The following is a 27798-nucleotide window of genomic DNA, read 5'->3' as shown; positions in this document are numbered from 1 at the left end:
TTCCTCGGTCCCGTACATCGCTGATGATAGACGGGCATATAACCAACAAAAATGAAACATCTGAAGAAAACGTCTGCTTGTGCTGCGCGCTGTAGCCGTGTGGTCTAGGGCGTCCTGTGACGGTTCGCGCGGCTCCCTCGTCCGAGGTTAGAATCCTCTGTCGGGCATGGGTGTTTGTTGTCCTTAGCGTAAGTTCGTTTAAGTTAGATTAAGTAGTGCGTAAGCTTAGGGACCGATGGCCTCAGCAGTTTGGTTCCATAAGACCCTACCACAAAATTCTTAATTTCAATCTTCTTCAAAGTTTAGATAGTACCTACAGCAGTCCGCAAGTTGCTTCAATACTCGCTTCGAAACGATGATGTTTAGTTCTCGCACTAATTTATGTTTCATACTAAGACCTGTAGTCCTTTAGTGGTGTAATATATGCAAGCTACTAATTCAACACAGCCAAGAACTACGGCCTTTCATGTCACACTTTCTGATACTCGCCATCTCACTCATCAAAACATATGGGGTACTTCCCTTGACCTAGAGACATGGAATTTGGATAGAAGCGATGTTTCACATTACAATTAAGGAGAAATTTGTAATTATATCAACCGAAAAATATTTGTTTTGTCATTTGCTACCGATTTCAAACTTGAAATAATCTCGACAGTCTTGGAATCCCTGGGATTGGTGTCTAGCGCGTATCATTGTCGATAATAGGCAAAAATTGTCGTGATTCTCGATTCCTGGAGTGCATCACCTGTCTATGTACATAATTAAGTCTGTATGGAAAGGAGATCCTAAACGTTTGTTCTCTGCATCCTCTAATTCTACGGTAAATTTAAGACTGGAGTTTATTTTGCTCATATTTTACACTATCTTGTACATCTTTCTCGTTTCTCTTATTAGTACTTTAATTCAATCGACAAATCACCTATAAGACACAATTTTATGTCCTGTATCATGATTGTGTTCGAAGAACCTGTTCTCTAAATTGTTATTCAAAATATCTCGCAGAGTTGGCGCAGGTTCGAATCCTGCCTCGGGCATGGATGTGTGCGATGTCCTTAAGTTACTTAGGTTTAAGTAGTTCTAAGCTCTAGGGGACTGATGACCTCAGATGTTAAGTCCCATAGTGCTAAGAGCCCTTTGAATTTTTTTTTTTTTTGTTGAGAATTGGCGCTAAGTTGTTTCCCACGTGTTGTCGTTCAGTTGCTTTAAATGTAATGACGAAATAGTGTGCCAGAAGGAAGGATTTGCTACGGATATGGGGAACATGTTAGCGGGAAAACTGTTGTCGTGTTAGGTTGTAAAATGTATTTTATTTTCCTGTGAAGAGCAGCAAATGCCCTCCACAGTTACGCTAGACGTGTAAAACGCTGCTGCTGTGTTTCGAATAAATGCTCCCTGGAGAGATCCGCCGTTCGCTCTCAGGGCTGGAATCCGTGCGTGCAGATACACGTGTAAAATTACACGCCACACGAATTGCGGAACTGTTGTTTCGGTTAGAATTTCTGCAATAACAATAGATTCCCGGTGCGCTTGTCGTGCTGACCATTGAATTAGTAAGCCTGGACATTGCATTTAGTACTCGGAACAGGCTGTTCAAGCAAACACAGTCTCTCGTAGCGCCCCAGGTGGTCTAGTACTGGTCATAGAGGCACATTCAAAGTAACTGCAGTAACAAGAGCTGTTGCATTGCCCGACATATTTGACAAGATTTGCATTTGTTAGAATGAATGAGCGCTTTCACAAATCGTGAATAGTTTCAAAATATGTCTGTATCAAATGGAAACAATCAGACAGTAACCAGTTACAAATTTAGAAGAAGTCATATCGATTAAATATATGAGGGTAATAGTGAAAAGCTATCTGCAATGGGTCAAACACTATTAAAGGTGTGTGTTTGTGTGTGTGTGTGTGTGTGTGTGTTTATGTGTGTGTGTGTGTGTGTGTAAAGCGTAGACTAGTGTCATAGGTACTGAGTAATAAACCGTGATATTGTGATGATGATATACGAGTACAGAATTTATATTCCTATCGCCCCAGAGAACAACGTATGCGCCAGGATCTGATCAGTAAATCGAATTAAAACTAGTTACACAACACACAATTTCACAAATTCACCGCAATGACATAGCCCAACTGTGCAACGAGGCAGTCTCCACGTTTATGAGCACATAAATTCGGAATGTAGATAATAGTTGATTAGCAGAATAACCATGTAAGAATCGTAACTCCCTTTATACATAAAAAGTTACTATATCTGCACAATGTCTAACAGCAGCGTGCCAGTCATCCAGGACATGACGGCTTAACTTTTCTCAGGGCTAGATACCTAATTAACATGGAGACAATTTCAGTTCATTACTACCATTTGTCAGGCCTGGCTCAATAGTCGAATGGCTGTTCATCAAAATGACTTCGTATGCGAATGCTTACTTTCACGGCGGCGTGTACCGATAAAATTGTTTCGAGTTTCTGGCCGCATCAAAAGGTTTAAAATCCACGAGCTTTCGGCCGAGTACTCCTCGGCCATTTCCATGTGATGACTGCCTTTTGTTGCTGCTACCGTCCTTCTATAGCTGCCCTGCCTTATGTGACGTCTCTGGTGATCGCTCCTGTGCCGTATACGGTAACGTTTTCCTTGAGCGCTCTGCGCGTCCGCTTTATCCTTCCGATGACCGTGTCCCAGCAGTGCTTAGCTGCAGGTCGCGGTCTTCACTGAGGGTGTTGTCTCCATCGCTTTTTTTATTACGTTGTTCCAGAAACTGTTAGTCTGTGTAATAACAGAAGACTCGTCGAATGCAATCCGATGTCGATTTTCTAGAGCAAGCTCTGCTACCGCTGACGTCTCAGGGTACAGAGGTCGAAAGCATCACCCGTGTTCTGCACAGCGCTATTTAGTACTACGCACAGTCTGTCCAATATAAAATTGCCCATACCCACACATGATTTTATATATTCCTAGTGCTCTGAGGCTTATAGTATCTTTCACAAGCCTCAAGAGCTGTTGAATTTTTTGCTGAAGCGCTGAAGACCGAATCGGTTTTATGCCTCTTATATAGCTGACTAATCTCTCCTGTTACTGAGCCACGGAACGGCAAAAACGCAAGGTTCTTCGAGTATTTCTCGGGGTCCTTCTGCTTACGTGTTTTCGGAAAGATGGCTTCCGAAATATGGCGGTTGTTATAGCCGTTTTCCCCGAATCCTCTCAGTAAGTACCTCATGTCGTTCGGCAGGTTTTCAGCGTTTGAGACGGCCTCCGCTCGATGCACCAAGGTCCTCAGGACAAAAAGTTACTGCGACAGCTTGTTAACTGTTAGCGTGCAGATATCAGTCCATATGGGTGAGTGTCCGGTAATCACTGTGCCCGGGACACCCATTTGCTTTACGGCGGACGAGGGCGTCAGGGAATGGCACTGCATCATCGTGAACTTTACGTTGACGTGGTGCAAGAATTCTCTCAGCTTTTCACATTCGTGACACCTGAAAACACAGGTATCGTTTACGTAACGATAAAAGCAGTCAGGCTTTGTCAGAAGCCGACACAGGGCGGTATCCTCAAAGTACTCCGTAAACATATTTGGCACAAATGGACTACTCATTGTCCGGTCTCATGCACTTGAAAACTTGCGAGAATTCTTGGGGTACGTCAAAAATATCCATGACAACATTAAGTTCACGAAGGAGATAGCGACACATAGTACCTTACCATTCCCCTTCGTCCTCGTTCGCCTAAGGCAAGTGGGGTGTCTCACCCAACCTATGCCGGATACCCACCTACAAGTACCGATGTCTGCAAGCCAACAGCTATCACCATACGTCGTAGAAAGATTGTCTTCTGAGGACCTTGTGCAGACCGACTACACCTGCTGAACGAACTAAGCGACTTCACGGAAAGAATTCAGGGACAACGACCATAACAACCGCCATATTGCCGGCCGCGGTGGTCTAGCGGTTCTAGGCGCTCAGTCCGGAACCGCGCGACTGCTACGGTCGCAGGTTCGAATCCTGCTTCGGTCATGGATGTGTGTGATGTCCTTAGGTTAGTTAGGTTTAAGCAGTTCTAAGTTCTACGGGACTGATGACCACAGATGTTAAGTCCCATAGTGCTCAGAGCCATTTGAACCATTTTTGAACCGCCGTATTAACAAGCCATCTTTCCGAGAACACGTAAACAGAAGGACCCGAGAAGGACTCGAAGAAGCTAGCGTTTTTGCCTTTCCGTGGCTCAGTAACAGGAAAAATTACCTCCCAAATAAGCATAACATCGATTTGATCTTGAGGGCGCTAGCAAAAAATTCGACAATTCACGCGGCCTGTGAATGACGGTGTAGGCCTCAGATCACCAGGAATACATGAAATACTGTGCGCTTGTGGACTGTTTTGTGTTGGACAGACTGTGCCTACTGCTGAGCACCGACGAGTAGAGCACGGGAGAACCTTTCGATTCGGTACCCTGAGAAGTCAGTGGGAGCAGAGCACGTCCTAGAAAAAGGACATCGTATTGCGTTGTATGAGACTAAACGCTTTAGGAATAACATAATGAAAGAAGATATCAAGATAAATATTCGTGACAACAGCCTCAGTACCGACGACGGCTTGCAGGTAAGCATGGCTCGGGATCTGGCCGTTGGAAAGTTGAAGCGGGCGCGTCGGACGGCCAACGAAAACATTACCTTATATGGCGCTGGAGCGAGCACAAGTGACGTCACAGATGTTGGAGTGACTATATAAGAAATAAATTACAATTTAACCAACACAAAGAAATGAATACCCTTAGCTGTATGCAGGCGCTGATATGCATCATCAACGGAGACAGTTGAAAATGTGTGCCCCGTCTGGGACTCGAACCCGGGATCTCCAGCTTACATGGCAGACGCTCTATACACCACTTTTTTTTTTTTTTTTGCTTTTTGTTCTTTGTATCTGGTCGAAGCGGAAGTCACATGACATACATTGAAATTCGTTGTTGATCTTTTCACTCAGTATTTTTATTACAAAGACACGCCAGGTCTCTGACCGAACACACTGACATACCGTGCCGGCGTCCATCTAAGGTACTGAGGACACAGAGGATAGTGCGACTGCTGGGTCTTATCTCTCGCACGCCTCCCGTGAGCCGGCCGCTATAATCGAGCGGTTCTAGGCGCTTCCGTCCGGAACCGCACTAATGCTACGGTCGCAGGTTCGAGTCCTGCCTCGGGCATGGAAGCGTGTGATGTCCTTAGGTAAGTTAGGTTTAAGTAGTTCTAAGTATAGGGGACTCATGACCTCGGATGTTAAGTCCCATAGTGCTTAGAGCCATTTGAACCATTTGAGCCTCCCGTGAAACCTACATACCCAACTTTCTGTCCCTCATTATTTTCCTAAGGTTCAAATGGTTCAAATGGCTCTGAGCACTATGGGACTTAACATCTATGGTCATCAGTCCCCTAGAACTTAGAACTACTTAAACCTAACTAACCTAAGGACATCACACAACACCCAGCCATCACGAGGCAGAGAAAATTCCTGACCCCGCCGGGAATCGAACCCGGGAACCCGAGCGTGGGAAGCGAGAACGCTACCGCACGACCACGAGATGCGGGCTTTTCGTAAGGCACCTGCCCGTTACACTCATCACTCGCGGCTTAACCGATTCCCGTAAGAGTTCCTATACGGTTTGTGCATCCGCATAGGAGATGGTCAAATGGCCATTGAGCCTTAACTACACTCCTGGAAATTGAAATAAGAACACCGTGAATTCATTGTCCCAGGAAGGGGAAACTTTATTGACACATTCCTGGGGTCAGATACATCACATGATCACACTGACAGAACCACAGGCACATAGACACAGGCAACAGAGCATGCACAATGTCGGCACTAGTACAGTGTATATCCACCTTTCGCAGAAATGCAGGCTGCTATTCTCCCATGGAGACGCTCGTAGAGATGCTCGATGTAGTCCTGTGGAACGGCTTGCCATGCCATTTCCACCTGGGGCCTCAGTTGGACCAGCGTTCGTGCTGGACGTGCAGACCGCGTGAGACGACGCTTCATCCAGTCCCAAACATGCTCAATGGGGGACAGATCCGGAGATCTTGCTGGCCAGGGTAGTTGACTTACACCTTCTAGAGCACGTTGGGTGGCACGGGATACATGCGGACGTGCATTGTCCTGTTGGAACAGCAAGTTTCCTTGCCGGTCTAGGAATGGTAGAACGACGGGTTCGATGACGGTTTGGATGTACCGTGCACTATTCAGTGTCCCCTCGACGATCACCAGCGGTGTACGGCCAGTGTAGGAGATCGCTCCCCACACCATGATGCCGGGTGTTGGCCCTGTGTGCCTCGGTCGTATGCAGTCCTGCCGGCCGAGGTGGCCGAGCGGTTCTATGCGCTACAGTCTGGAACTGCGAGACCACTACGGTCGCAGGTTCGAATCCTGCTTCGGGCATGGATGTGTGTGATGTCCTTAGGTTAGTTAGGTTTAAGTAGTTCTACGTTCTAGGGGACTGATGACCACAGCCGTTAAGTCCCATAGTGCTCAGAGCCATTTGAACCATTTTTGCAGTCCTGATTGTGGCGCTCACCTGCACAGCGCCAAACACGCATACGACCATCATTGGCACCAAGGCAGAAGCGACTCTCATCGCTGAAGACGACACGTCTCCATTCGTCCCTCCATTCACGCCTGTCGCGACACCACTGGAGGCGGGCTGCACGATGTTGGGGCGTGAGCGGAAGACGGCCTAACGGCGTGCGAGACCGTAGCCCAGCTTCATGGAGACGGTTGCGAATGGTCCTCGCCGATACCCCAGGAGCAACAGTGTCCCTAATTTGCTGGGAAGTGGCGGTGCGGTCCCCTACGTCACTGCGTAGGATCCTACGGTCTTGGCGTGCATCCGTGCGTCGCTGCGGTCCGGTCCCAGGTCGACGGGCACGTGCACCTTCCGCCGACCACTGGCGACAACATCGATGTACTGTGGAGACCTCACGCCCCACGTGTTGAGCAATTCGGCGGTACGTCCACCCGGCCTCCCGCATGCCCACTATACGCCCTCGCTCAAAGTCCGTAAACTGCACATACGGTTCACGTCCACGCTGTCGCGGCATGCTACCAGTGTTAAAGACTGCGATGGAGCTCCGTATGCCACGGCAAACTGGCTGACACTGACGGCGGCGGTGCACAAATGCTGCGCAGCTAGCGCCATTCGACGGCCAACACCGCGGTTCCTGGTGTGTCCGCTGTGCCGTGCGTGTGATCATTGCTTGTACAGCCCTCTCGCAGTGTCCGGAGCAAGTATGGTGGGTCTGACACACCGGTGTCAATGTGTTCTTTTTTCCATTTCCTGGAGTGTGTATATACAGGGTGTCCCAGCTATCTTGTCCACCCAAAATATCTCTGGAACAATAACAGCTATTGGAAAACGGCTTTCACCGGTGTCAATGTAGGACTGAGGCCCATGGATGTACATATTTGGAAACATTCTAAAACGAAAGCATATGTGTTTCTAACACAAAATTATGTTTTTTTAAATGGACCTCCTATATTTTTTCTTCAAGAATCCATAGCATGACAAAGCACATACACAATGGCGTTGACTGCATCGCAATATTCCCATTACATCCCGAGATATTAAGACGCGAAGTTGACGCTTGAAACACCCGACATGCGCTGCTAGCGCACGTCCTGAGGCTCAGGCGTGAACCCCATGCTGCCCGTAATCGCGATGTGATTGACATGTGTAATCACACTTCCACGCTTGTCAAGAGGTCCGAAACGAATAATACAGTCTGCTGTCATCCTGCATTAACGTCGTACATTCCAGCAGGTATTTATCCCATAGGCTAGGGGTGATGCGGTTCTGTAACATATCTGTGTACCGCAACGTTAGTCACAAAGTTAACTTCGCTTATCGTTAATCCGTTACTAAAAAGGTAATGCCGTTCAACGTTAAAACTTTACTTTACTGTACATCTAGCGCAAGGTACAGTTAATCATTCACTCGTAATAGTAAAATTCATGTTGATGGTTTTAGTGAAATGAGCAAGTGGAATAAAAGTTTTACCGTTGTTTAGGAAAAAATGTTTTGATTTGGGAAGTTCAGGTAGGACATAGAAGATGAATGTAAACATGTTTAACCAATTAGTTTTATTATCACATAATTATCAATGTTATGTTTATCTAATGCGTTAAATGACAAATTGTTGCAAACAAATGTTTCTTAACATCACTGGGTAAAATGGCCCTTTGTAGAAACTTCCACTGATACCAGCACTACATACTAAACAAAGCGTTCACATCTCTTGCTCAAAGTGATGCCCATTGGCATGCATACATAGGGTCACTCTGCGGATGAAGGACGCCCTACTTCGTGCTACTGTTTCCTCTTTGATGGCTGTACAAGCATCAATAATGCGTTGCTTCATGTCCTCTGGTGTTGTTGGTTCATGTTGGTAAACAGCATCCTTCACTGCTCCAGCGGTGTAAGGTCCGGAGATCGGGCAGGCCACTTAACTGGGCCACCTCGTCCAATCCACCTACCTGGGAACTTACGGTACAGAAGTCGTCGTGCTCGTAAGGCGTTATGTGCAGGACATCCGTCATACTGATACCACATGACCATTCTCCGGTTCAGAGGTACGGTGTCCAAGAGAACAGGGAGATTGTGTCGATAAATATGGAGTATTGTCTACCATTTTGGATGCCATTTATAAAGAAAGGTCCGATAATGGTATCTCCAATAATCCCACACCAAACATTAACTTTCCACGGACGTTGATGCTCTACCTGACGGAGCCATTTTGGATTGTCTGCGGACCAATAATGCATATTCCTCATATTGACAATTCCTTTGTTGGAGAATGATGCTTTGTCGGTAAAGAGAACATCTGCAAAAAAATTTGGATTAATCAGAAGTTTTTGCTGAGCCCACCGACAAATTGTCATTGCGGAAGTCATTTCCATGAAGATCCTGTTGTAAATGAACATGGTAAGGATGAAATTTATGACATTTAAGAATACGCTGTGCACTTGATTTCGACACACCAACTTCACGTTCAATTTGACGTGTGCTGATTTGAGGATTCACAGCTATGGTAGCGAGCACAGCAACTTCAGCACGTTCATCTGTGCGTGTTCTAGGACGATGTCGAGGTCTTAGATTTAAGCTTCCCGTTTCACGTAGACGAGATGTGAGACGACCAAACATCCGGCGCGAAGCCGATGGCTTGTCAGGGAATCGTCTTCTGTACAGTCGTTCTGCATGAACAGCATTTCGTCCACCTACAACAGGGTACAGTACAGGTATGAAGAGTAGGGTAGAAAAGAGTCATATTAACTTAATAATCATAATGTTCGCTAACAGTACTATCAACAAACAAGCAATCTCATAACGTATTTCCTGTCAACGTACATTCTCCATAGATCAGCAGCACTTCTACCATATCCTCATGTGTGTACATTATACTGTACAGTATAAGTTCCACAACGTTTATTCACAATGTGTACTGCCTCCCTGCCGTCACTAGATTACTCTGATGCACGACTACACTGGCAAGCGGGGTACTGCACGCCAAAGCAACTACAAAAGTGATCTTCGGAGGGTGGTGGAGTACAGGAGTTTGCATGGGTCGCAAATCACAAACAAGACGAAGTGGTAACTGTGGCAGTAGTGGAAACTACGTTGGACACTTGACTAGGTAGAGCCAGCGCCTGCGCGACAGGCATAATGGGTCATATAATGCATTAGATAAACCTTATTTTGGCTGTGCAGAATAAATAAGACAACCTGATGGGTGTACACCGATCGGTACTGGTTCATATTGTGTACGTAGTTACGTAAAACGTGCATGAGGGAAACCATTATGTGCTTATGAGAGTTGATGGCAGCAGACCGTATTATTCGTTTCGGACCTCTTGATAAGTATGGAGGTGTGATTACACATGTCAATCACATCGCGATTACGGGCAGCATGGGGTTCACGCCTGAGCCTCAGGACGTGCGCTAGCAGCGCATGTCAGGTGTTTCAAGCGTCAACTTCGCGTCTCAATATCTCGGGATGTAATGGGAATATTGCGATGCAATCAACGCCATTGTGTATGTTCTTTGTCATGCTATGGATTGCTGAAGAAAAAATATAGGAGGTCCATTTAAAAAAACATAAGTTTGTGTTAAAAAAACACATATGCTTTCGTTTTAGAATGTTTCCAAATATGTACATTCATGGGCCCCAGCCCTACATTGATACCGGTGAAAGTCGTTTTCCAATAGCTGTTATTGTTGCAGAGATATTTTGGGTGGACAAGATAGCTGGGACACCCTGTATATACAATGAAGTGATTAATATATATAAGGCTTACCGGCCGTTTGACCATCTTCTATGCAGGTGCACAGACAGTGTCCGAACCCTTACGGGAATCAGTGAAGTCGCGAGTAATGTGTGTAACAGGCAGGGGCACTACGAATACAATGCGGGACAGTAAGTTGGGTTGCAACCGGAGGATGCACAGGTATGAGCAGCCCTTAGAAGCTCGCCTTCACACACTCCTTTTAAATATTTTGTGACTTAAGCCCTTCGTGCCTGTTATTTATTTTACACGTGACATGTAAGTACTGTCTCTGTCTTGTATTGTTATTCAGTACTTACACTTTTTTATGTAAAATGTTTTTCTACCCATAAATTTGTAATTGTGTTGTAGACCACTTTAAATGTCTAAATTCTGATGAAGGCACTCTTACAAGTGTTGAGATATTGTTAATAAGACTAAAAAACTGTGACCGAGGCCCATTTGTTTCAGTTTTACAATATGTTGAGTTTTATAGAACTTCTCAGTATTTACTGGCTCCCAAGTTGACCGATATCTGTCGGCAGATTATGTCTCCCGTGTAAATGCTGCCCGCAGCCTTCCTCGAAGGAATCGTTATACCAGTTCACAGACCGATAGGTGGCGTGAAAACATGATTACAGCCCGCTGACAATCGTCAAATGCGACATGAAGATGTCCGTGACACTATTAGCAAACCGTATACTACCAACCCTGCCTCAGATAATAACAGCAAATCAGATTTCAGTAGGGGGTATAACATCCACACAGCACTGTGTCTGTATTGTGACCTAAGAGCCCCAGGGAGGACACGCCACGTGCCGTGAGGGCTTGCATCAGGAGTTTTGAGCCAAGATTTCCATCGATTGGGTCACATGTACCTGACGTCCGCTCTCCAACACATGCAGAACACACAGCAAGTCATAATGCCGTGAAGCGCGTCCTCTGAGGTCAACCTCCAATGAGTGTCTCATGCAGTCCCTCGCTATTTCCATATCGATGCGTGAAGACTGCTCCCTGTAGACCTTAACCTACGCTGTGGCACTGGAACCGCTCCTCTGTGGCCTCTGTCAAACCCTTACCGGGTGAACCTTACATGGCGTCACATTTTCTGTACACCGTATGCGGAGGACCTGGGACTCGCGCTCAGCAACCGTGAGGATGTAAAAAACTCACTAGACAGGATTTCCACATGCGGTGTTGCTTCCGGCAGCTGTCTCAACGTCACCAAATCTGTCACCATGCAATTTTAGACGACATAGTTGTGTGGAGATAACAGCTATTGGTATACTTATATTCAATTATTCAGAATGACAGTCACAATCGCGTTATTTATTTTGTCGCCAACCGGATTCAAACAGCGATGGGTTCATCTTCAGGGCAATTAACACCATTTGGTCGCTCGCTGGAGTCGGCACACTGCCTGTGCACGGTTGGTAACTATGACCAACCGTGCACAGGAAGGGTGCCGACTCCAGCGAGCGACCAAATGGTGTAAATTGCCCTGAAGATGAACCCATCGCGGGTTGCAACCGGTTGGCGACTAAATAAATAATGCCATTGTGACTGTCATTTTGAATAATTGTCACCATTAACATAGGAGACGGGTTGACCCCAGCCTGTGTCGACCCCCTACAGCTTAGTGGCACTATCAAATGCTTCAGAGCAGAGTTTCACGACGATATACGGAGCACTGCGGCCCTTAATTACCGACGCTTGTTACTAAGAATTCGGATCCAGATCTCCAAACTTCGTCTGCGGACCCTCGACATTCTTCAAAGGACCAACTTCGTCAATATTTAAGTAGCATTACGCATTCTACGCATAGCGCGTGTACTTACAATACCATTAGTGAAGACTCCGCGTATGTTAGCAGCATTCGGAGGTAACGTCAGCACAGGCTTGCTCTTCAAAGTCAGTTAAGAATCGCTGATCCTTCCTCCAGACAAGTGAGGTCTTAGCCTACGTCCACGACAGAGCGGTGACCGTGTTTGCCAGCTCGCACATCAAACTGTCGCACCACCGCCCGGATAGTTTGACGGGTTTGCTGTTGAAGTCCTTAGCTCTGCCATCCCTTACGACCTCATTGACGACGCCAGACACACCCCCAACTTTATACTACCTCGATCACTTCTACATTGAATCCAGTTATGTCCGTATAGCGGTGGCACCGACGACACAGGTCACCTGGGCGGGAGATATATCGCGTCCAACAACAGAGGTCTCCGCAATACGTCGTGGAGGCCGAGAAGACTCATGTCAGTTGGAAGGTGGTGTGGCGGGCGATATACGCGGTTACACTGGATACAGACGTCCGATCAGCGTGATACATCACAGACAGTGGTAAACAGATCACCCGACTGCGCCTCCACTAGACACAGGACGGGTACGCCTCTGTGTGCGGAATGAAGAGTACCAGACACGGACGAGCACCGTCTCAGATGTGGCGCGGCAGAAGACCTATGGCGATTGGTGCGACCTGGTTTTTCGTACTTTCTACGTCTGACTCAGGAACAAATCCCACCTCCGCTTCTACATTTTCTTGGAGCCGTATATTCTGAGCACCAGACTCAACACAGTCACGTGGGTCCTTGGGGACGCAGTGAAATACGAGGGGCATTCAGAAAGTAAGCTCCGATCGGTCGCGAAATGGAAACGACTATGAAAATCCGATAAAGCTTTGCACAGATGTGTTGGGTAGTGTCTCTAGTATAACCCCAGTTAGCATCACGTCGCTCTTCTCATTTCTGAGCTCGCAGTGAGTGCGTAAAGATGTCTAGAAAATAGTGTCTGCCGCCAAGTACGAGGGCCTGGTGAGAAATTTCGCCTGAAGCTATGCAGCTAACATTACATAACTGTCGTGCTGTTTCTTCTTCACGACAATTCTCAGCCGCATTCTGCAGGGGCAATAAAGATGCTCCTGCATCGTTTTCAAATGGAAATGTTAGATTACCCACAATACAGTCCGCAATTGTCTCCCCCTGAGTTACATCTCTGGTCACATGAACCGCTGTCTTTGAAGACAACATTTTGACACAGACAACGAGGTGTAGGCCAGCGTGGAGAATTGGCGGAAAGCTCTGGCGGCTGCCTTCTATGATGAGGCTATTGAAAAGTTGGTACAACGCTATGACAAAAGTCTAAGTCAGAACGGCGACTACGTAGAGAAGTAGCTGAAAGGTGTAGCTAATTGTTACAAGTAAAACATTTCTGATGTTCACTGTGGTTTCAATTTGGCAATCAATCGGAGCTTACTTTCTGAACAGGCCTCGTATTTATTTCACGATGGACCGAAAGATGTATTGGACTTTTGCAACTAACTACAAGAACGTCATTGTAAGGTTGTACGGAACCCAAAGCATAATTAATACAGAAGGGTCCAAAAAATGTATCCACTGTTTAAAAGTACATAGCTTGCAAACTAATTGACGGAGTTGTCTCATTTTTGGTGAAAGTGTAGCTTAATGTCCAACTTGAAGATATGACTGTAGGTGTTCGAAATGGTGACCTTAACATCCACACACAAACGATGCTGCCGAACTGCAGCACGAACTACTGACTGCAACGTGTTCAGTTGGATATATGCACATGAATATACGATGGATGCTGGAAGTTCATCTAATGTGCGTGGCTTTTGTCGATAAACGACGTACTTTAGTGTTCCCCACAGGTAAATGTCAAGAGGAGTTAGGTCTGGGGAACATGGTGGATACTCCACAGCACCTCTACGGCCTATCCATCTTCCTGGTAGATTTTCGTCGAGGTACGCACTAACACGATTTGGATAGTATGCTGGGGCACCACCTTGTTGAAAGTAAACTCTTTCGTCTCCATACAAGTCTCGGATGGCTGGTAAAATGGATGTCTGAAGCTTCTGAAGGTACACCTCACCGGTAACTGAGCCGTCAAAGAAGAATGGCCCTATCAAGGCTCGGTAAGGCAACCCACACCACACATTTACTCCTGGCAAATTCACGGCTTTGTCTACATAGACGTTCGGATTTTCGGCGGCATAGTAGATGCAATTGTGGCGATTTACTGTGCCATTGAGTTTGTACTGTGCCTCATCAGACCACACAATCATCTCTGCAAACACTTCATCGTTGCGCACCATGTTAGAAAACCACTCGGAGTACTCAATTCCACGATCTGGGTCGTCCTCGTTCATCTACATCTATCTACATCTATACTCCGCGAGCCACCTTACGGTGTGTGGCGGAGGGTACTTATTGTACCACTATCTGATCCCCCCTTCCCTGTTCCATTCACGAATTGTGCGTGGAAAGAACGACTGCTTGTAAGTCTCCGTATTTGCTCTAATTTCTCGGATCTTTTCGTTGTGATCATTACGCGAGATATATGTGGGCGGTAGTAATATGTTGCCCATCTCTTCCCGGAATGTGCTCTCTCGTAATTTCGATAATAAACCTCTCCGTATTGCGTAACGCCTTTCTTGAAGTGTCCGCCACTGGAGCTTGTTCAGCATCTCCGTAACGCTCTCGCGCTGACTAAATGTCCCCATGACGAATCGCGCTGCTTTTCGCTGGATCATGTCTATCTCTTCTATTAATCCAAGCTGGTAAGGGTCCCATACTGATGAGCAATACTCAAGAATCGGACGAACAAGCGTTTTATAAGCTACTTCTTTCGTCGATGAGTCACATTTTCTTAGAATTCTTCCTATGAATCTCAACCTGGCGCCTGCTTTTCCCACTATTTGTTTTATGTGATCATTCCACTTCAGATCGCTCCGGATAGTAACTCCTAAGTATTTTACGGTCGTTACCGCTTCCAATGATTTACCACCTATGGCATAATCGTACTGGAATGGATTTCTGCCCCTATGTATGCGCATTATATTACATTTATCTACGTTTAGGGAAAGCTGCCAGCTGTCGCACCATGCATTAATCCTCTGCAGGTCCTCCTGGAGTACGTACGAGTCTTCTGATGTTGCTACTTTCTTGTAGACAACCGTGTCATCTGCAAATAGCCTCACGGAGCTACCGATGTTGTCAACTAAGTCATTTATGTATATTGTAAACAATAAAGGTCCTATCACGCTTCCCTGCGGTACTCCCGAAATTACCTCTACATCTGCAGATTTTGAACCGTTAAGAATGACATGTTGTGTTCTTTCTTCTAGGAAATCCTGAATCCAATCACAAACCTGGTCCGATATTCCGTAAGCTCGTATTTTTTTCACTAAACGTAAGTGCGGAACCGTATCAAATGCCTTCCTGAAGTCCAGGAATACGGCATCAATCTGCTCGCCAGTGTCTACGGCACTGTGAATTTCTTGGGCAAATAGGGCGAGCTGAGTTTCACATGATCTCTGTTTGCGGAATCCATGTTGGTTATGATGAAGGAGATTTGTATTATCTAAGAACGTCATAATACGAGAACACAAAACATGTTCCATTATTCTACAACAGATTGACGTAAGCGAAATAGGCCTATAATTATTCGCATCTGATTTATGACCCTTCTTGAAAATGGGAACGACCTGCGCTTTCTTCCAGTCGCTATGTACTTTACGTTCTTCCAGCGATCTACGATAAATTGCTGATAGAAAGGGGGCAAGTTCTTTAGCATAATCACTGTAGAATCTTAAGGGTATCTCGTCTGGTCCGGATGCTTTTCCGCTACTAAGTGATAGCAGTTGTTTTTCAATTCCGATATCGTTTATTTCAATATTTTCCATTTTGGCGTCCGTGCGACGGCTGAAGTCAGGGACCGTGTTACGATTTTCCGCGTGTAGCAATCGTGGGATGTAGCACTTCCACTTTGCTGTCTACAAAATTGGACGAACACTTGAGCGACTCTCTGCAGTTTCACGAGGACACTGTCTCACAGATTTCTGTGGTGAACGAGTGAATTGTTGTGATACACGACGGGAGTTAGCTGGACTTGTTACTGTTACAGGTGGTCCAGATCGTTGTTTATGTACATCTTTAACACAACCTTCGGCTTCAAATTTGTCTCGAATGCGACGAATCGTTAAAAGTGTCGGTTGCTCTGTTTGATACTCATTTTTCCATTGCCGTTGAACCTCATAAATGTTTTCGTACTTAAAATACCACTTCAAAACTGACTTCCTTTCATCTAATGTAAGCCTTGCGCCAGCCATGTTTACTCGAGTAACTAGGTGCAACTAAGAACAAAACACTGACTATCTGGCGACTGTCACCTGACAAAACAAAACAACGCAATACAACGCTTGTGTTTCGATTGCCGGAACTACAAACTATTACACTACCAAAGATGAGACAACTCCATCAATTAGTTTGCCAGTTATGGACTTCTAAAAAGTGGATACATTTTTTTGGACCCATCTGTATTTTTCTGATTGCATAGGAGAGTGCCCTAACCAACCCTCCACACAGCTGGACCATCAACAGGTAGGAGAATATACCCACTGACCGAGCTTACAAGAACACGACCGATAAACGGTGGAATAACATGTGTGAAGACTTGTTTGGATGATGAATTGTAAGGAGAGTATCGGCGCACCCTTCTGCATCATGTGTTAATCACATTTCCCGCTGCCCCGTGAACACTACTTCAGCGTACGATGGTACCGGGATTATAAGTTTTGTTTACTTAGCGCATGATGCGGCTCTAGTTACACGTATTTTATAGATGCGTTAGAAAGGATAAAAAAGAATTAAAAACAATAATTTCCCACTGCTGATTTACTCTCACCATTCCTAATACCTTGCGGTGAAGGGGATACTGCGGCAAAGCCTCGGGTTACGACCCTTGTCCTCTCTGCCAACCCGCCATCCATCCCTTTAATAAAATTAAAAAAAAAAAATCTTTGCGGAAGCAGGTGATCTGATACCTACTTGTGCAGTAATACAAATTAACATTCCCAATCTAATCACAGGAAACAAACCTAACGTATCTCAAAGAATATAAATTCAATTCGTCTCACCCGATTCCACATGCACTGTAAAATCCGCTCAACACTATTTTCGCTAACCCGACAAAGACAGCTTTCTTTTCAACATCAGAACTCAGCACGAAGTAGCTCTTTCACTTTCCTGTACCCATTAAATGTATTCGCAAGTACGAATGTGGACAACCATCAGCTGCAGAATGGAATGACGACAGTAACATTGTGTGCCACACCGGGAATCGAACCCGGATTACCCGCTTATTGCGAACGGTCCCCTTACCATTTTTTAAAATCCCATTTTGTTTGTTATTGTTCGTCGTATTTGTTTATGTCGGACATCTCATGACAACCGTTGAAGTTCATCTTTGATTCATTCACCCCCTTTTGTTATTATTATTATTATTATTATTGTTACAGAGGGCAGCTAGCCCCCTGATCGAACACTGTGAGCTACAGTGTCAGCTATCATTTGGCTCTCCGTGGACGACTCCCGGCAGGACCTAAACTTCTGTATTTCCTCAACCCTGCGTCTACGACCTGTACTCGCACATCCACTCCGTATATTCGTGTACAGGAGGGACATTTTACTTGAAACTCGTATGCCAGGTGTAGGGTAATAATTACGATATTGCAGTGCCTGTGTTATTCCGAATTACAGAGCTAAGTTACTCAGGAGATGCATGGATGAGTCGTGCTCGGTTAGCCAAATCATACGGTGACCGTGCGTAGTGAGAGGTCCGGCACAAATTTTCGTTGTCGTCATTCCATTCTACAACTGATGGTTATTCATATTCGCAATAGCAAATACATTCAATGTATTTCATAATGGCTGTAGTCGCCGCGGTGCATGCATGTATGTTCAAAGGAACTTTGTATCCTAATTCGGAATAATACTGGCATATCAGTACCGAATTTACTGTACCAGTTCGAACACCAAGTGACCATAAATAATGGCGTACTACTTTCAAATGAGAGGGATTTCATGTCCCAGCATCGGCAACGGAATACTATAGGTAGAGTCCACACCTACTGGCGAAATAGCGATGACGCAAAGAGGTTGCTAAAGAGCTGGTACCGACTTATCTACATCTACATGAACATGGATACTCTGCAAATAACATTTGTGTGCCTGGTAGAGTGTTCATCGAACCACCTTCACAATTCTCTATTATTCCAATCTCGTATAGCGCGCGGAAAGAATGAACAACTATATCTTTCCGTACGAGCTCTAATTTCCCTTATTTTATCGTGGTGATCGTTTCTCCCTATGTGGGTTGGTGTCAACAAAATGTTTTCGCGTTCGGAGGAGATAGTTGGTGATTGGGATTTCGAGAGAAGATTCCGTCGCAACGGAAAATGCCTTTCCTTTAATGATGTCCAGCCCAAATCCTGTATCATTTCAATGACACTCTGTCCCATATTTCGCGATAATATAAAACGTGCTGCCCTTCTGTGAACTTTTTCGATGTACTCCGTCAGTCCTATCTGGTTAGGGTCCCACACCGCCCAGCAAAAAAGAGGAAAGACACGCGTAGTGTAGGCAGTCTCCTTAGTATGTCTGTTACATATTCTAAGTGTCCTGTCAATAAAACACAGTCTTTGGTTAGCCTTCCCCACAGTGTTTTCTACGTGTTCTTTCCAATTGAAGTTGTATTAATTGTAATATCTAGATATTAAGTTGAATTTACGGCCATTAGTCTGACTGATTTATCGTGTAACCGAAGTTTAACGAATTCCCTTTAGCACTCATGTGGATGACCTCACACCTTTCGTTATTTAGGGTCAAAAAATGGTTCAAATGGCTCTGAGCACTATGGGACTTAACTTCTGAGGTCATTAGTCCCCGAGCACTTAGAACTACTTAAACGTAACGAACCTAAGGACACATCTATGCCCGAGGCAGGATTCGAACCTGCGACTGTAGCGGTCGCACGGCTCCAGACTACAGTGCCTAGAATCGCTTGGCCATTTCCGCCATCTATTTAAGGTCAACTGACAATTTTTGCACTATTCAGATATCTTTCCTAAATCGGTTTGCAACATGTACTTCGAGATACTAACCAACCCAAAAACATACAACTGTAATGGCTATAATTATCAGTCTGCAAAAAAAGTAAATGCTGATGTAATATTATTCAGTACGCCGTCCTCGATCACTAACAGAAATATCTGCACTTCTACCTCTTACATCCTGTATAACCATCAGTTGGCAGAAGTAAATCATGCAGGCATATCACATATCTTGTAGAAGGAAATTTACTTGTTAGCAGAGCAGCTAGACTGTTATGTACAGGGTAACTGCGACAACTTATGAAGCACCATGGACTGTCTCAAGGCGACCACGGTTGCGGCTACTTTGATGAGGCAGAAGAGAGAGGCATGTCGATTGAGGTAGCAACCGACGACAACTCTAGATACAAAGGAGTGGCAGCACATGAACTTTTCTGAAGACTTGTCCATTATAATTATCCGGGCTGTTATGCCGTGGTCGGTTGATGAATTCTGTGTCAATTCCCAACGTTCGTCTCCGTCTGCGGAGGACATCTTCAAGGGGGTCTGTAGCTCAATGGAAGGTCTAACACACCCACTGGCTCACTACTGACTGCCCCTAAATTCCGTGTCCGCGCGCTCCCGCGCCGAGGCGTGGCGTCACGTGTTTTGAAAACGTCAGAGCAATAGGCCGCTGTCCGCTGCCGTCGATCGCCATCACGCAGTGGTGGACGGGTGGTACACATCTTCCTCAACACCGGCATCCATATACCGTTTAATTTCACGCCCTCTTCCTTTCTATATAGATTATTAGGGTGTTTGGCGATTTCGATTGCCTCACTGTAGAGCCTTTCGTAGTATCCGCTTGTGGCCGCTAGTACTTGCGTCTCCTCAAAACGAATATGGTGGTTACCTGGTTGGAAAGCATGCTCCGCGTCAGCTGATCGTTCCGTTTCTCCTCTTCTACAATTGCCCTTGTTCTCTTCCAGTTGTTTTGAAACAGTTCTGTCCGCAGCTCGTGGTCGTGCAGTAGCGTTCTCGCTTCCCGCGCTCGGGTTCCCGGGTTCGATTCCCGGCGGGGTCAGGGATTTTCTCTGCCTCGTGGTGACTGGGTGTTGTGTGCTGTCCTTAGGTTAGTTAGGTTTAAGTAATTCTAAGTTCTAGGGGACTGATGACCATAGATGTTAAGTACCATAGTGGTCAGAGCCATTTTTTTGAAACAGTTCTTTTAGCGGTATTCACATAAAACTGAAGACTGACAGTTTATCTTACTGCGTGCAGCATCACTATTAACATATTTCTGTGTTTTGAGGCATTGGTAACATGGAACGATGCAAGAAGGCATTCGTCATGATCACAGAGACTCAGCGCCTGGATGGTGGCATGGATTGTCATTGCGTGCACATGAAGCAGCCCTTTGTGAGTCTCTCCAAAGTCTCTTCTGATGCAAAGAATCATACTGAAAATTAGCCTTCAGTGTCATTTCGAACTGTGTGAATGGTGGCTTACTTTATAAGACCCTTCGTATTGTTGAGGTTAAATTAATGTCGGAGGCCATCACAATAACAGACGCTGTCCCCGCTGAAAGTGGGCAGTAGTTCATCTGTTGTCTAGCGGCAACACTTTAAAATGGTCCAGTTTCAATAAATAATGTTGGAGAAAACTGAAGACGGCATATGTTTTTCTGTCTTTTGCTGATCAGTAATCAACATCGCACAAGACCTTTGTTTCTTATTTATTATTTTAACTTCACCTCAAACGTTATATGAAGAAGAGCTCCTATAACTTTAGACGCGATGAGTACATCCGGTAAACTGAACTAAACTCCATCCTAACAGGCCTCGGAAGGCCGTACCGACCGCCATGTCACTCTCAGTTCATAGGCACAGATACCGAGTGGCAGGTGGTCAGCACACTGAACCCTTCTTGAGCGAGCAGTTACTTCTTAGTTAAATATCTCCTCGATTATCTGAGTGCACGTCATTAACTTGTCAACAGCCCTCGGCAGACTTGAACGGTCACCCATCCTAGTGCAAACCGAGCCTGAAAGTGCTTAACTTTGGTGGGAAACCAGTATAAATAATGCAGCGAGGCTGCTGGCAAGTATGTCCACCACGATTGTGATGGGGTCTCTCATGTTATGCTGAAACACTGTACATAGATATACCTAAGAGCTACTTAGATCGTTTAGTCAAAAAGATCGAGGCCCTCACTTCGTATGTGAAGACACTCTGCGTGATCGTATCTCGGTAATCAGGAGACACTGTGGTAAAATGTCGAGCTGTAGCTGGAAATTAAAGAAGGTTTACTCTTCCTGAGACGTGCGCGGCTCGCGGTCATGCCGTTTATTGCTCGTCATCTTGTTTTGGTGGTTCTGTCGCCTCGTTTTTCCTTTAATTCGATTTCCTGGCGTCATTAGATTGCTGGTTAGCTTTCCCGTGAGTGGCAGCAGCGGCGCTTATCGATAAGTGCACTGTCGTACCATCTTTGGGGAGACTGCTAGTATTTCCGGGTAGTCGTGTGTCTGGCAGTCAGCAGGAGACGGACCAGCAATGCAGTTGCGACTCAGCAGCAGTGAAGTCTGGGACGGAGCGCCGGTGAGGCGCTGACAGCCGGTGCTCGCCGACCGCTGGCCACACACGTGAACTGTCCAATGGAAGGAGATTGGAGCGTGAATGACTGCTGGTTGGTCTTTCGGTTGGTCGTCTCACTGGGCGACGTGTATTTGGTCTTTTGACCGTTTCTGGGCCTCGTCAGTTGGTCATCTAGCCGGACGTGGGTCGGTTCCTTCCTTGTATAGAGATGTCGGATGCCTAATGGGCAAGTGTTCCCTCTACATGGTTGGGTCCGAGCCAGTGTGCCTGGGTCGCTGTGTCTCCGAGTTCCGAACGGACATGGAGTTCAGTTGGGATGGAGCGCCAGTTAGGTCCAAACAGCACATACTCGCCGACCGCGACACACATGCACTATCCGACGGAAGGAGACTGGAGCGGGAATGACCGCTGGTTGTTCGTTCGGTCGGTTGTCTCATCGGGCAATGTGTATTTGGTCTTTTGACCGTTTCTGGGCCTTGTCAGTTGGTCATCTAGCCGGACGCGGGTCGGTTCCTTCCTTGTGTAGAGATGTCGGGTGCCTAATGGGCAAGTGTTCCCTCTACATGGTTGGGTCCGAGCCAGTGTGCCTGGGTCGCCGTGTCTCCGAGTTCCGAACGGACATGGAGTTCAGTTGGGATGGAGCGCCAGTTAGGTCCAAACAGCACATACTCGCCGACCGCGACACACATGCACTATCCGACGGAAGGAGACTGGAGCGGGAATGACCGCTGGTTGTTCGTTCGGTCGGTTGTCTCATCGGGCAATGTGTATTTGGTCTTTTGACCGTTTCTGGGCCTTGTCAGTTGGTCATCTAGCCGGACGCGGGTCGGTTCCTTCCTTGTGTAGAGATGTCGGGTGCCTAATGGGCAAGTGTTCCCTCTACATGGTTGGGTCCGAGCCAGTGTGCCTGGGTCGCCGTGTCTCCGAGTTCCGAACGGACATGGAGTTCAGTTGGGATGGAGCGCCAGTTAGGTCCAAACAGCACATACTCGCCGACCGCGACACACATGCACTATCCGACGGAAGGAGACTGGAGCGGGAATGACCGCTGGTTGTTCGTTCGGTCGGTTGTCTCATCGGGCAATGTGTATTTGGTCTTTTGACCGTTTCTGGGCCTTGTCAGTTGGTCATCTAGCCGGACGCGGGTCGGTTCCTTCCTTGTGTAGAGATGTCGGGTGCCTAATGGGCAAGTGTTCCCTCTACATGGTTGGGTCCGAGCCAGTGTGCCTGGGTCGCCGTGTCTCCGAGTTCCGAACGGACATGGAGTTCAGTTGGGATGGAGCGCCAGTTAGGTCCAAACAGCACATACTCGCCGACCGCGACACACATGCACTATCCGACGGAAGGAGACTGGAGCGGGAATGACCGTTGGTTGTTCGTTCGGTCGGTCGTCTCATCGGGCAATGTGTATTTGGTCTTTTGACCGTTTCTGGGCCTCATCAGTTGGTCGTCTTGACGGACGTGGTTCGGTTCCTTCCTCGTGAAGAGATGGTGGGTGCCCAGTGGGCAAGTGTTCCCTCTGCATGGTTGGGTCAGAGCCAGTGTGCTCAGGTCGCAGTGCCTCCGAGCTCTGAATGGACATCAAGGAGTCGGGATGGAGCTGTAGTGAGGTTCGCACAGCCAAGACTCATCCGACCGTTGCTGACACACTTGACTTGAGTGGGGATGATCTAGGTTGGTCGCTCGGTCGGTCGTCTCATTGGACGAAGTATATTTGGTCGCCGACCGCTTCGGTTTTTCTGTTTGTGTCGACTTGTCATTCGTCCTGGTTGTTCCACAGTCATTGCTTTTAGGATTATTTGAGTTCTTGTGGAAGTGTTTTCGTGCAACTGTGTCTAGCTGAAGTGCAGGTATGTTTAATGCTGCCTGCGTACTGGAGTTGCCAGTCAGCTGGTTGGGACAGAGCTAAAAAAAAAAAAAAAAAAAAAAAAGTTTCAAACGGCTCTGAGCACTATGGGACTTAACTTCTGAGGTCATCAGTCCCCTAGAATTTCTTAACCCTAACTAACCTAAGGACATCACACACATCCATACCCGCGGCAGGATTCGAGCCCTCGACGGTAGCGATTGCTCGGTTCCAGACTGTAGTGCCTAGAACGGCTCGGCCACACAGGCCGGCGGACAGAGTCCGGCACGGCGTGTAGTTAAGCAGCCTTTGGTGTTATTCATATTTTTGAGTGCTTATTGCGCCTTGGCTGTATTTAGACGCCAATATCTGAAGACGTAGTGCTCCTGGTATCTTCGTCCTCGCTGATTTTTCCGTTCTCGTGCTCTTGTTCTGGCGAAAGGGAATTGATTAGGTTGTTGGTCGGTCCTTCCGCCGTCCCTGGATCGGGTTGCCATCCAGTTATTTAGTATTAAGCTTTCCTGCATGTCTCACCTAACCTTACGTTTGAGCTACCTTCTCAGACCGACACTTGGAACACTTCTGAGCACCACTGTTCTGTTGTTTCTGATTGTGATTTTCTTTTGTAGCAGGCCTTCTGCCGTGTATTAATTTTGTCTGTTATATGTTTAGTATATGGCCTTCAGCCGAGTCTTATGTGAAGTATTTGAAGAGTAGGCTTTCAGCCGTGTTTTATTTCAAATTCTTTTTTGCTCTGTGTTTAGGCCTTTATCCGCATTTGTTTTAAAATTTGTGGTTCTCACCCCTAATGTGTAAATTGCTGTCTTTAAGGTTTCTCTTTAATTATCTTGAATTCTTAAAATGGCCTTCAACCGTAATATGTAAATGCTTATTTTAAGTTTTGTGTTTAATTATTTTGAATAATTGTTTCGATTTCAGCCGTAAAATATTTGAAGTTTTTTTTAAGAGTTTATTTTCTGTTTTACTGTGTAAATGCTGGTCTTTAAAGGTTGCCGTTCATTATGTTGAAATATTATTGGGCTTTCTAACATTCTGCATGGTGTCTGTTTGTCCTAAGTCATGTCTCCCTACCACTTTCACGCAACGACGCTCTGAGCGTGTTTTTTAGGGAATTGACTAGTTTGAACCTGGGACCTGTTGCTGGTAAGGAGACGCCAGACCACACATGGCATGTAGAGTTCAGAAGAGTTCAGTGAGACTAGCGATGACATGATCAAGTACTTAATGCTTTCAGAGTCAGCTCCACTGCACTCCCTGTAAAATAATGTTAATACTGACTAAATTTAGTGGAAGGAGTTCAAGGCTTTCCTATTTTTAGTTAGCTCGTAAAATAGCGTCGAAAAACCATTTAAGTCTACCACTGGAATTTTTATTCTACTCACAAAACATTGTTTATAAATTGCACCATTGATAAAAGGAAATATTTTAATACAGATGATAAAAACCAACTGCGTTCAACAAAAATGTGAACCAATATTCCCTGAATGGGTTTCCAAGTTCTATAATGGATCGAAGGATGACCTATGCCATATCACATCTATAATCTAGGTTTAAATTAAGTTTCATAAAAGGGAAAAGTATCAAAAATGGTCTACAGTGACCCTCAATTATCTTTAATTACTTATTTAACTTGTCGTAAATTACAGTAGCCGATGTGGCTTCTCAATAATTATATAACAGAAAAATCATCGTGTTTCAGATTTTAACTTCAAGTAGCAAATGTGAATAACACGAAGTTTAATTGACGATCGACACTAGTATTACGTAAAAAGGGGATGTAACAGATGTGACTTCTGCAGTTCTGAGTGAACCCTTCTGCACTCTTATGCGGCATCGCATGCGTTCATTACCTAGTCGGTGGTCAGGCAGCGTCAGGGGTGGCGGGCTGCGCAGCTCCACACACCTGGCCGTCTTGGTAGCAACTCTCTCGAACTTCTCCTTACTACTGTTTACCGAATTTGGTTTAAGAAAAAGGTATCTGGCTTTGTTTTCAACTGACCAATCAGCGTCTCAACGTTGACCTTAAGCTGCGCCTACAAAAATTCTGTCTATCCTAAAACTTGCAGCTGGTGTGGCCCTAGATCTATATTGTTCTTCTGGAGGGCTCTATCTTTTAACACGGGCTGGGGTATAGACCTCCCGGCGGTCAGCCGGCGATGTGGGTGTCCCTTATCATAGGGCCTTCTAGCCTACATGGATCTGCTCTCAGCTTCTGTTCTCGTTTCTCCTCTCGGAACTGCGTCTGTTTCACGGTGGGAAGGTATGACATGCATTTAGGCATTCTTGTGTTAGTCTGTGGTATTCCATTTGCCCACTCATTGATCGTATTACTTTGGTTAATTTAATGTCAGGATTTATTCGGAGCTATGTGACATATTGCCAGATTTACTATCATGTCAGGGTTTTCGTGGAAGCTGTTGGATTTGCCTGACACCTTACAGCTTTCAACCGAGGTATTAAATTTTCCTTTATATGGCTTTTAGCCGAAATGGGTAAATGCTTGCCCTTTAAAGAATTTCCTTTGTTGATCTGAAATAATATTTGGGCCTTTAGCCGAGAAGACATTTTAATTTTACTTACGTAAGGCCTTCAGCTGTTACTCTAAATCCTTGTGTCTTAAAAGGAACTATTTAAACCTTATTATTGAGAGGTTACTTCGGCCCTCAGCCGTGAATTGATCCTTGTTGTTTTAAAGAGAAAACTGTGCATCGTGTTTTCGAGGAATAAAGTTGTGTGTTCTTGTCTAACTAACAGCAACTGATGTTGGGCCCATTCCACAACCTGATTCGCTCTGTGCTGCGAAACCAGATTTCACTTCCACTTTCTGTAAGCTTTTCAAAGTCCAAAAAAGTATTACCACTATCACTATAGTCAGTAATTTGTACAGCAGGCACTACACTACTAGTGTGTTAAGGACGGTGGCAGTGTCAAACCTGTGAGGTCTCTGTGATGATATCACTTAAAGACATAACACAAGCCAGAATATTGCCTGCACTGTTCTAACTAACTTAAATAAGGGTAGTTCACCTCTTTTCTTGGACAGCGTGTCCTCCACATCTCTCATTGATTGACATCATCTGGTCATGGGCTGCTGGCAGGCAAGCAGTCGACAGCCACCGTGACTGATGACCTGCACAGAGCTGAAGCGGCACGGGGCTACTTCACTGCATGTGTCTTCTTAACTGACTTCGATGTGGTGCTCTGCTGGCTAAGCATTTGTTGCACCAGAGGTGGGAGCTCTGCGTTTTAAGTTTCACACCTTACACATTATATGCTCATATCACCTACAAATTTAATTATATATTCATCTTACTACACTCTGTACCAACAATAAACAAAATTTAATTATTTGGTATTTGTTGTTATCTGTCGAAACTACAACTGTCGGTTCTTCCATTGCTTTGGGAGAAGGCTCATCGAACTAGAGCGCATGAAATGTTAGTTCACTGTATCACATAAATGACTTACTTTATTTTGGGACACTTCTTTGCCACAGATGTAAGGACATATACAATGTCACTGACTACCAAAGCATCACTTGATGCTCTAATTAACGAACCATTCTCTTGAGGTATGATGTTCGATACTCACCGCACTACAAGTCCATCTGAAACTTTAACTAATCATTAGTCGTAGATCATGATGCTGACTGCTGTAGTTGAGGCCTCGAATAGGGGTGAGTTCTTGTGTGGTCAACACTGTATTGGCCTCAATGTGTGGGTGCTGTAGTGCTGGAGTCCCCCCCCCCCCCCCCCCCCCCACGTCGTTCTGGGTGTCAGCGAGCCGTTGCTAATGTCTGTGGTATCGATTTGCGTTGCCCAGTTTGATGTGGAACTATGATCTATGGACGATACCACAGTACTGCTACTGGCGTTGCAGTTTTCACAGCCACAAGGGTTTTATACAATGAGGTAGCGGAAGTCATGGGATAGCGGTACGCACATTTACAGATGGCGGTAGTACGGTGTACAAAAGGTATAAAAGGGCAGTGTATTGTTGGAGTCCTCATTTGTATTCAGCTGATTCCGTGAAAAGGTGTCCGACTAGATTATGGCCACTCAACGGGAATTAACAGACTGAACTCAGAATGGCAGTTTCAGCTAGACGCACGGGATATTTCATTTCTGAAATCGTTAGGGTAT

The sequence above is a fragment of the Schistocerca americana genome, chromosome 7 (assembly GCF_021461395.2).
Source record: "Schistocerca americana isolate TAMUIC-IGC-003095 chromosome 7, iqSchAmer2.1, whole genome shotgun sequence".
Taxonomy (NCBI): domain Eukaryota; kingdom Metazoa; phylum Arthropoda; class Insecta; order Orthoptera; family Acrididae; genus Schistocerca; species Schistocerca americana.
This window is presented reverse-complemented; position numbering follows the sequence as displayed.